The sequence below is a fragment of the Notechis scutatus genome, chromosome 5 (genome assembly GCF_049901735.1).
Source record: "Notechis scutatus isolate UNSWTSFEM ecotype Mainland chromosome 5, rNotScu1.2, whole genome shotgun sequence".
In the NCBI taxonomy this organism is placed as follows: Eukaryota; Metazoa; Chordata; class Lepidosauria; order Squamata; family Elapidae; genus Notechis; species Notechis scutatus.
Window position 1 is genome coordinate 72,318,390 of NC_142013.1, and position 11,120 is coordinate 72,329,509.

At 36.7% G+C, this 11,120-nt stretch overlaps 1 long non-coding RNA gene across 1 annotated transcript; it reads right to left on the reverse strand.

Moving 5' to 3' along the window:
- Positions 1–4,649: 4,649 nt before the first annotated feature.
- On the reverse strand, positions 4,650–9,591 carry LOC148130531 (uncharacterized). Its single transcript, XR_015749861.1, has 3 exons — positions 9,475–9,591; positions 7,159–7,209; positions 4,650–5,481 (listed from the first exon to the last, which is right to left on the reverse strand). It is a non-coding gene; the product is annotated as an uncharacterized LOC148130531 (long non-coding RNA).
- Between the last annotated feature and the right edge of the window lie 1,529 nt (positions 9,592–11,120).

An 11,120-nucleotide genomic window follows, 5' to 3' on the forward strand; every position in this document is an offset into this window, starting at 1 on the left:
CATAATATTTCTGTAATTATGTTTTAACTAATTCTTTTTAAGGCTCTTTTCTCAGCAGCTTCTTGCTACATTAAATATTCTTACTACTGTTCTGGATTAACAAGTTGTGAAGCAAATAGGAGGAGGAAGATGTGTTGGATATGTTTGATACCTTGAGTTATTTGTAAAAATAATAAAAGTTGGATATAAAAGTTGCTTTGTGTCCAATGTGATTTGTCCAAAAAGACTTCAGAAGATAATTAGGACTGTAGAAAAAAACGATTACTACCAACCTGCCTTCAGTTGAGGACCTGTATACTGCACAAGTCAAAAAGAGGGCTGTGAAAATATTTACAGACCCCTCACATCCCGGACATAAACTGTTTCAACTCCTTCCCTCAAAACGACGCTATAGAGCACTGCACACCAGAACAACTAGACACAAGAACAGTTTTTTCCCAAAAGCCATCACTCTGCTAAACAAATAATTCCAACACTGTTCAACTATTTACAAAGTGTACACTACTATTACTGTTAATCTTCTCATCACTCCTTATCACCTATCCTCTCCCACTTGTGATTGTAGGACTGTAACTTTGTTGCTTGTATCCTTACGATTTATATTGACTGTTTCCTGGTATGATTTCATTGTTGATTGTATCCTATGACTATCATTAAGTGTTGTACGTTATGATTCTTGATTCTTAATGAATGTACCTTTTCTTTATGTATAGTGAGAGTATTTACACCAAGACAAATTCCTTGTGTGTCCAATCACACTTGGCAATAAAGTATTCTATTCTATTCTAAAACATTCATTCCACCATCAATAAAAACATGGTCACAGAATCAATGAAGGACGTTACCTAAAACTTTTCCTGATTTAGTGTCTCTTTCTCTTTTATAATTGCAGATAAAGCACCTTGACTCTCTTCATTTAAATAGGACAAAATAATCAATATCCAATAGGAAAGGTTTTTTAAAAAATAGGCAGTATCTCCTTTTGAGAATATAATGTTTGTCTCAATTTATTTAAGATACAGGAAAATATTTGATCTGTTTGCAAACACTTGCTCTAAGGACTTTTATTATATTTTTCTGGCTTTCCTATTAGAAAGTCATGGATAACATAAGATAAATCAAAAGTAAAGCTTTCAATGGCATGCCTAAAAAGAAAATAATTCTGTGTAACAATATTATTTTCCATTGTAGTATAAATTCTGGTGAATATGGAATTTGATTCCTACATGTTCCATGTGCCAAAAATCAATATGAGAACTATATAATTCACTAACTCACTAGCAATGCAGAACAAACTGCTTCCGATGTCATAACTAGAGCTTATATGCATCTCTTTCCAAAATACTACCCACAACCTCTATCTCCTTCTGAACAGATTACTTTTGTAGACATGTAAAGCATCTTCAATAAAAATATAACACATTTGTAATTGTCCTTTGCAGAAACTCTTGGCAGGGAAAGGGGATAAAATGTCCTAGTAAATTAGTAAATTAAAGTGGAAACTGCAGGAAGAGATAACATTGAGGGTTATCACGCTATGTCAGAGAATAATTTTTATTGCTAAAAGAGTAATAATTCTCTTCTTGCAATTTATATGAAGCCAAGTTCTCACACTCCATCCATCAATACACAAGGGATATCCCACACATTTAACGAGCTACTCTCCAAGATTTCAGGGCCACATTCTACCATTGCCTTGGCAGTCAGAATGAGAGCAGAGTTCAGCTTGAGGCCACAGAGAAATCTAAAGCAATTTAGCAAAGTAAAAACTTCCTTCTAAACAGAACAATGATAACAATAAATGCAGTTCACATCTGTGGTACATCCACAATAGATGCTTAAAGTGTAATTTTTGGGCTGTGTCCATTTTCTTCCCCTTCGTAGAATATCCATACAATGCTATAGTCCAATTTTTGAGGGTATTTTCACCCCGTTTAATTTGTCTGTAAAAATCTTTCTTTAATGGAAAAAGGAAAAAAAATGGATAAGCAATACCTATTGGGGTATTGCTAAACAGATATGAATGTCTTTAGTGAAACTCTTCCAAATGTTATAAAGTACATATCCTTTATCTGCCCAGCTGCTTTTTAAATCCTTTACCATGACCCATTTCCCATACCAGAGGTCATTTTTAAAAGCTAGGCAAGATGTTGTTTAAAAAATAAATAAAAATATTGTCTTAATAAACTCAAAATATTAACCACTGAAGGCCCTGTGATCAGAATGCATAACATGAAATTCCAGAACTGCTTCAAATTCCAAAAACGTTGAATCTAACCTTCAGAAAGGTGACGTCAAATTTCAGTAGGAAAGATTGGGGGGGGGGGGTTAACATTCACAGCCTCCAATAAAGTCAGATTAATTTAATTTAGTTCACTTCTAAGTTTACTTCCATTTCTTTGTCAGAGTCCCATGCAGGTTTAGAACTTACTTAAGAACGTTACTTCAAGACCCACATGGTATTTATAACTTCCGGTTTGCCAGGCTTCGGCGGCGGCGGGGATTCGCGATCCTGCGCGATCCCTGTTGCGCTAGCCGTCTTGGTGCCTCCGATCCTGACGGGTCTGGAGGATAAGGCTGCCCCGTAGAGGCAGCCGAAGATAGGGAGGATCCGGAGAGGGGTTTGGGGGTATCACAGACCCCCTCCCCACCCGGCATAACCTCCTTTTCTCAAGGCGGTGGAGCGGTGGTCAGCAATGGCCGCCACAAAGAAGCCGGCAGCTGGATAAGATTGTGCTGGAGGAAGAAGGAGAAAGAAGAAACAGGAGACGTGAAAGTGCTGGCTGAGCCGGGAGAATAACAACTTTTAAATACCCTGGAAACTGAATTGCTTGAATTGCCTGAAAGATACATTGTATCCCTAAGAAGATTGGAAAGCGGGGGAGAAAGCTGTCAAGGGAAAGTTTTGTTTTTTTCTTCACTCTCCCACCCCATATAAAGCCAAGGGATAAAGGATTCCTGGACATTGGATTTAACAACTTAAGAAATCGGAAAACCTGTATTGGAGGTGTGGATTTCTGAACAATTAAAGGAAAATTGTTGTAAGTGGGAAGGGAGAGGAGAAAAAAAATTGGAGCAGAATTTGAAAAAGGAGGAGATTGCCTAGAACTTTAAAGAAAGATATCTCTTAATTGGAACTTTTTGATTAAACAGTAACCCCAGAAAGAGAAATACAAGAAAGAAAGAAAAAAGTATTAAAAGAAATAGTTTATTTGGATTCTTTGGTGACTTTGGAACTTTTTGGAATAATTGTTGATTAAAAATACTTGGGTGGTTGTTTTGGAAAAAGTTTTTCTCCTCACGATGGCATTGCTTGTGGATGAACTAAAAATTGAATATCAAAAATATAAAAAAGAAGAACAAGATGGAAAAGATACTTTGGGCACTCTTTTTCAATTTCTAGAAATGGCGGTATGCACTTATGAAAAATTGATTACGCAGCAGGATGACTGGGACAAAGAAGAAGAAGAAGCCATCTTTGATGAACAATGGGTTCCTTTTGGGGAGGAGGAGAAAGAGGAAAAGAAAAAGGGGATTTTAAGGTTTGAAAAAACAATCAAAAAAGAGAAAAATGAGATGAAAGGTGGATACAAGGTTAGAAAACAACAGAAAGGGGGTAAGCAGAAGAAGAAAAGGGAGGAGGAGAGACAAAGGGGTAAAAAGGGCAAGGGAGAAAATAAGCAAGAGAGAAAGGAGGGGATGAGAAGCCTTAATGGTGGGAAGCAAGATTTAAAGAAACAAAACTTATTTAGAGACAATGGGTAAATCTAATTGAAAAAGGGATTCTGGAAGGTACATAAGATTGTGTTTTTATATGTGTATTTAGAGTAAAATGTTTAAGATATAAATGAATATCAATATATATGATTAGCTTTTTAATGGTATTGATAGTGGTTTTATATGCTTTTATTTTGTTTTTTGTTTTTCTCATAAAATTTATTGTGTAATTTTAGAATGTACTAAACAGAATCCCAATATAAATTAAGTGTTATATTAAGTATTATTAAGTTAGGGGAAAGAGTCAAAGGCGTCACTCCAATCAGTGTACAGGAGAAGTATATTTAAAGAGAAAAGATGAATGGATAGCTGGAAATAGAACAGACAAAGAATGATAAGTATTATGAATTGAATTGAGATAAGATAAATAAAATAAAAATAAGAAAGATAAAAGAGGGAAGAAGCTATATAGAAAATTGAAAATGGTAATAAGATATGGAATGATATATAAAGTAAATATGATTTTTGAATTTGTGTCTGTGCGAAGAGTTTTAACCCGGGATCAAGCAGCTTTCAGAAAAGATGTTTTATGTTTTTTATGTTTTATGTTTTGTATGTTTGTGTATTGTTTTTGAAAGGCAATAAAATTCTAATTAGCAAGAAATATAATTTGGATAATAGAATGAAAAGGAGAAGTTGGGATAAGATATGAAGTTGAACAGATAACGTAAATATATATATATTATAATTTGGAATTATTTTGTATGTTTTATTGGTTTTCTTAGAAAAGATCTTTTATGTTATTATGCCTTGATTGTTTGTGTATTGTTTCGTAAAACTAATAAAATTTGTCTTTAAAAAAAAAAAAAGACCCACATGGTATTTATGAGATAATCAGATAACTAAATCATTGCACTGAATGAATTGACCTCCTGCTATTGAAAGAGTTTATTTGCAACTTCTTTAATAAATTCTGTTTTCAGATTGACTATAAGAAATCTAATGCCGTTGTTAATAATACTGTAGTAGAAGGAAGCGAGCCTTTAAAATGATTAGCCATTAGAGATCACACTTCTCTAAAGCAAGAATATATTTGAAGCTTACTATGACTAACATGAAGTATTACTGGACTTTATCCAAAGCTCATGTCATTTGCTGAATAAAATGGCAAGAAAATGTGGGTATCACCAATGAATCAAGTCACGTTGCTGGACTTTTGCAGTATGAAAATTAACTGGGCAATGGGTAAACCTGTATGCCAATCACTATCTTCCATTTTTGAAATTGATAAGATTATGATTTGTCTGTTTGTTAGATTTATATCTCCCCTCCAAAATTTTGAATCAGTATAGGTGAGACTCCCTCCTGCAACATTTCCTCCCAAGAATCCTGTGAGGTAGGCTGGGATAAGAGATAGTGACCAGCCCAATCTCATCCAGCAAATTTCTGTGGCTGAGAGGAAACATGAACCATGATTTACCCATTCTTATTCCAATAGCTTAAGGCAATATTTCTCAACCTTGGCAACTTTTAAATTCAGTGGACTTTGCTGGGGAATTCTGGGAAATGCTGTTCACCCATCTTAAAATTGCCAAGGTTGAGAAACACTGACTTAAGCACCAGGCAACATTGGTTCTGTCATTAATGCAAATATGTCCTAAAGAACTTCTATAAATAATTTTAAAAATGATGATGTAGCTCTTTTCTTTCTTCTGCATCCTTCTAAATATCTGTTTCGGGGCTTTTCCTCTTCTTCTTATCAATCTGCAAAAGACATGTAAAAGAAGCTGAGGAATGTGCTATTAATTATCTCAGACAAGGTACTTGAATAATACAATTCATCTTTGAAAGATAGCCTGCAGATGCATATTTAATTGCTGTCAATTCTAAGGATATTTTCAGGCCTTTTAACATTATCCATAGTTCTTTCTAATTTAAAGCCTGAGGAAAATATTACCTAGAGTCCCTGTCACCAATATTATTCTATCTCCAGGTGTTTTAAATATATGTCAGTAAAAGTTCAAGGTTCAGCACTTGCACGAATGTACTGCTGCAATTACATTTTAAAACAGAACTATTTAATTAGAATGAATTTACACATTTTCTTCTCAATACATTTGTGATTGTCAGAGGTGGGATTTTTTTAGTCAATTTGACTCAAACTGAAAAGATGCAGCAAAACCACAGGACCCTAGACCAGCAGTCCCTAACCTTTTCTGGCTTTGTGGACCAATGGCAGCAGGGAGGGGGGACAGGGGATAGTTACATGCGAACAGCCGGTGAACGCATATGCAGCTCCATTTGCACAGGTGGCATGTGTGCACACATGCCAGTCACTCAAATGGTGTTTTGCATGCGCACATGCTCACCTGCTGCTTGTGCAAGTGGAGCTGCATGCACGCACACACTTGCCTGCTTGCGCGGACCGGTTCTAGGCCACAGCCTGGAGGTTGGGGACCCCTGCCCTAGACAATTGGATTTTTTTTTTATCTCCCTGTAAGTGTTGGGGAGATGTTTTATTTTGAAAAAATATCCAAGACACAAAAATGAAACATACAAACCTTACATGCACAAGCTTTTCTATGTCTATTGTCTTATACTACATTCTATCTATAATGTCTATTATTATTTATACTATACAATGTTATCTTTACTGTATTCTATTATTATACCACATACTATTACTTATTCTTCTATGCTATATTATACAATTTCTGCTGTAAGTTGCTACTATGTGTCGGTAGAGATTCTCAGTCATCCAGGTTGTGGTTGTCCCAAAGGTGCTTTTTCAGGAGGCAACTGGACATTTTTATTTTTCCTTTTGAAGACGTTTCTCGGATGGAGAAGCGAAATGTCTTCAAAAGAAAAAACAAGGAAGTCCAGTTGCCTCCTGAAAAAGCACCTTTGGGATATTGCTACTATGCTACTACTATTACTAGTATACAACAGATTTTTTTTTTTTTTACCAATTATAGACCCTCTGTCTTTAAATATCTCTCTGGGATTTCTTCTATTGTTATTTTCGTCTTTATTAATGGACAGCATGTAAAGTATTGGCACCTTCCCAACAGTGTGTTTCGCTTTGTTTTGCTTTGACACTTCTTTTTCTTCCAGATCCTTCTATTTCCGTGGGAAAAAAACACGCTTCCTATATTTGGCTGCTTTTTTTGGGGTTGTGGTGTCTGCTGCAAAGTTTGCAAAACACACTTGTCTCCTCCGCCATCTGTTTCAAGGTTGCAGATTTTATATAATCAATTTCGCCCTGCTGTTGCTGGGGAGAAGGATCAAATAGGAGGGTAGAAGGCAGCACAAGTACCTGCAATTTTCTTAGCTGTTGATTCTTCTACAGTGACAAACCCTAGGATGGGGCTGGAGAATTATGGTGAACATCTTGACTACTGATTTACAATAGCAGTACTCCGTATGAAATACCAGAATTACCCGGAAAACACCTTTTTTTATGTTGCCATCTGAAGCTGATTCTTAGCGGACCTTAAGGGAAGATGAAAAAGAATGTGAAGTGTTCTGATAGGTCACTAGCTTAGATGAAAAGAACTTCAAACAAAGTGTTCAGTGCCAGCTTCTCATAAGATTATTATGGATACACAATCACAGCCAATTGGGCCTCTGGGCATCGGTTGCAAAAGAGCAAGAAACAGAAAGGATTATTGCTTTCATGTTCAGCTTATGGTTTTTTGGAGTAACAATTAAATAATCTTATTGTTTTGATTCCTAAGTACAGCTATGATTTCAAGCCTACTCCCGTGATGATGAACCTATGGCACACATGCCAGAAGTGGCACGCAGAGCCACTTCTGCCGGCACATGAGAGGTCGCCCGGAAGAGCCCCACTGTGCATGTGCGCGTGTCACCCGCCAGCTAATTGTCAGGTATCTGGCATGCATGTGGGAGGGTGCATATGGGAGATGCGTGCGCATGCGCAGAGGTGTGCGTGAGGGGTCTCACGTGCATGCAGAGACACGCAGTGGCGTGGAGGGCCTCACGTGCATTACCTTCTGGGTGCTGGCGCACAAGCACACAAGCACAAGTGTGCGTGCTATTTTCAGTACAGGAGTCCAAAAAGGTTAGCCACCGCTGCTCTACTCCTTAGATTCATTTATTTATTTATCTATCCATTCATTTATTCCATTTGTAAGGTCACCTATCTTAACAACTAATTTACTAATTTGCTACTGTTCCAGTCAAGGGCCATTTCTCTGGACATTAATACAAATTATAATGGTTTCCAACATTTCTTCTCCAGCTCCCAATATTCCCTAACTAGCATGGTCATAGTCACATCCTTCAACTGTTAAGTCCCTCAGTTTAAGACAAGAACAATGGAAATAGCTGAATCACCTTCAAATTAGAAAAGAAGCAATCTCTACATTGTCACACTAGGAAACTATAAGCCAATTTATTCACTACTCATTATTGCTCCTTACTTTGTCTGGAAATCATGCTGATAGGAAGATCATCTATGCTCCAACAGAATTTGAATAACCACAGACTGCACTGAGTAATTTATCAGCAGTTTTCTTTTGTAATATTCAAATAAGCATTTCCAAACCAAAGGCCTGGAGCTCTTAAACCAACCATTTTGGTTCGTCATCCACTATTATAAGTTTTCCGCCCATTAATTTCCTTGAAAGCAATTTGAATTCTTGCCAAGAACCTGACAGAGGATTTGTCATGAGGCACATTTGCTGTTTCTAGAAACTAGTTAATGAAATTCCCTCAAGGCCCCAAATGAAAAGGCATATCTTTGACAGTTTAATTTCTGCAATACCTGTTTTGGATTAGTTCACTGTGAAAGGATAGTCTTCATTTCAAAATAGTTTCTTTTCTTTCACTGCTACAGTGCTCAGCATTTCTTTTTTTATCTTCCCTCTTTTCTTCCATACAAATTATGATTTAAAAAAAAATCTCAGGAGCCAAATAGATTTGTTCCATTTAGAACACCCAAGTGCTGGGGCCAGAATAGATTTGTTGAAGTTCTGGCATGGGTGTATGAGATATTGGAAATGAGATTTTGGGTAGACCTTGACTTGACTTATTATCTTGGTGTCCCCCCCACCACTTTTAGTAGATTGGATATGTTTTTCTCCTGGTTCCTGAAGAAAATGAAGAAACCAAGGGAGAATAAGAGGATTACAATAGTAACATGACCTCATCTGGACCCCCCTTAAGTAGGTGTCACTTGGCTCAAGAGCAGTAACTGTGAGTGGGATCTAAGCTTCCTAGCGGACAACCACTTATGTATGAGCCAGAATTGTGCTGCAATTGCCAAAAAAGCCAATGCAGTCCTAGGCTGCATCAACAGAGACACCATATGAAGATTAGATAAAATTTTAGTACTGCTTTATACTGCATTGGTAGGACCACACCAGGAAATACTGCATCCACTTTTGGTCACCACGACACAAAAAGATGTTGAAACTCAAATTTTGGAATATTAAAACTTTCTCCAGCAAAAGACAGAGAAAGGAGAGCAAGAGTCATATGGATGAAGCTAGAATATGCTTAGAACTCAGTGGGTCTCTCTGGGCCCCTTTGTAGTAGTAGTACATGCGGTGTCTGCTGAAGGTACATTAATTATCTCTAAAATGTTCTACTAGCCTATCAAAGCAGAATTATAAGGTATTTACATCCCCTTTCATTCCTACAAGAATAATTTTCCCTGCAGTATTGCTTTAGAAAAGGGGTGTCAAACTGGCAGCCCATGGGCCAGATGTGTCACACACAGGCCATACCCACCTCAGCTCTGCAAAGGGAAAAAGTCACAAAACATCTGACAGCAACGTGACCCCATGAGTTTCATACCCATGCTTTAGACTGAGGCTTCTTTCCACTAAGAGATGTGGAGAATGCAACCTAATTTTGAAAAACAAATGCAAAAGTTCTGTAAGGCAGTACGCTTAAGTCAAAAATGAACCAAACCAAAGACTTATAACAGAGGCTTGCAAATCAAAGAAAGCAGACTTTTATTCTGTGATCAAAGTTAAAGATCTGGGTAAGAAGTTCCTAGCACATCATAAGAGACATGGGAGGAAAATTCTACAAATTACAGAAAGATGCCCTCTCCTTCTTATACCTTTAAGATTCTTAGAAGTCGAGTAACTGCATTGTAAAAATCTCTAACTTAGATTTACATCTTTCCTACAAAAGACAAATCTCTCTCCGGCAATGTTTACCTTTCATTATCTTTTCCTATTGTCCATCTAATTCAGGGGTAGTCAACCTTTTTATACCTACTGCCCACTTTTGTATCTCTGTTAGTAGTAAAAAAATTTAACCACCCGTCGGTTCCACAGTAATGGTGATTTATAAAGTAGGGGACAAAAACCCTACCGCCCACCATGAAAGCTGGAACGCCCACTAGTGGGCGGTAGGGACCAGGTTGACTGCCACTGATCTAACTGATCACAATTGACCACTAAAGGAAACTAATTAACAGCATACTTCAAAGGTGTGGAATGGAGGTACCTTACATTCCCAGAGAGGTACGTTTCATTCCCATTGGGTGATGCTGGGGTGAAATGTATCAATCCAGGAAAACAGATGGATTCAGATTGATGTAGATGGGGCAATCATGTGTCTTAATAGAAGAGGGATGTAACTGATTGCAGGCATGTGTTTATAATTGTTTTACAACAATTAAGGAAATTAACAATTAAGGAAATCTTTTTGCAACAGCAAGATAACAAATGCCTATAGAGTAACTCTCTACTTAATGCTATCTCTTTATTATTACTATTCCCTTCAGTTATACTCTGTGTTTCAGTGAAAAAGATAAAGCAAAGAAACACAAATATTTTTGCCTAGATTTTTATACACCTGTGACATCAGGTATTTCCAAAACCAATCTGCTTTTTTTCTATACTAATTTGAAAGAGATTTTCAGACTTGTCCATTGTTTTCCACCAAGACCAATAATTTTTTTTATATAAAGGAAGAGTGACACCCAATGGTGGAACATAGTTTTGCTTCTATTGTCATTGTGTACATGTCATGGCTGCTTTATTATAGATAATGGATATTTAATACATTAATTTCTCCAGTTTGATAAGTTTACTTGCAATGTATCCCACTGAATTGATAGGAGAGTAATAACACATATTTTCCTGAGAATAATTTTACTATTACCTCAATGGCAATGTATTATTCATCAAGCTTGGATTTCTATGGCAACCAAGCAGTGGAGATCTTTCAGCAAAATTATTCAGAATAGGAAGAATTTACCAAATAGGGTAAAACTCCGTTTTTAAGTAGAAGTATGGAGATTTAAGGACAAAGCACTTCAAACTTCAACAGTTTTCGATGATTGCTTGGGGGAAAAAATTTGGATATGGGATTGATTTAGAAAAATGGCAAAAATTGTGGTCTCAAAATTATAAAATGAC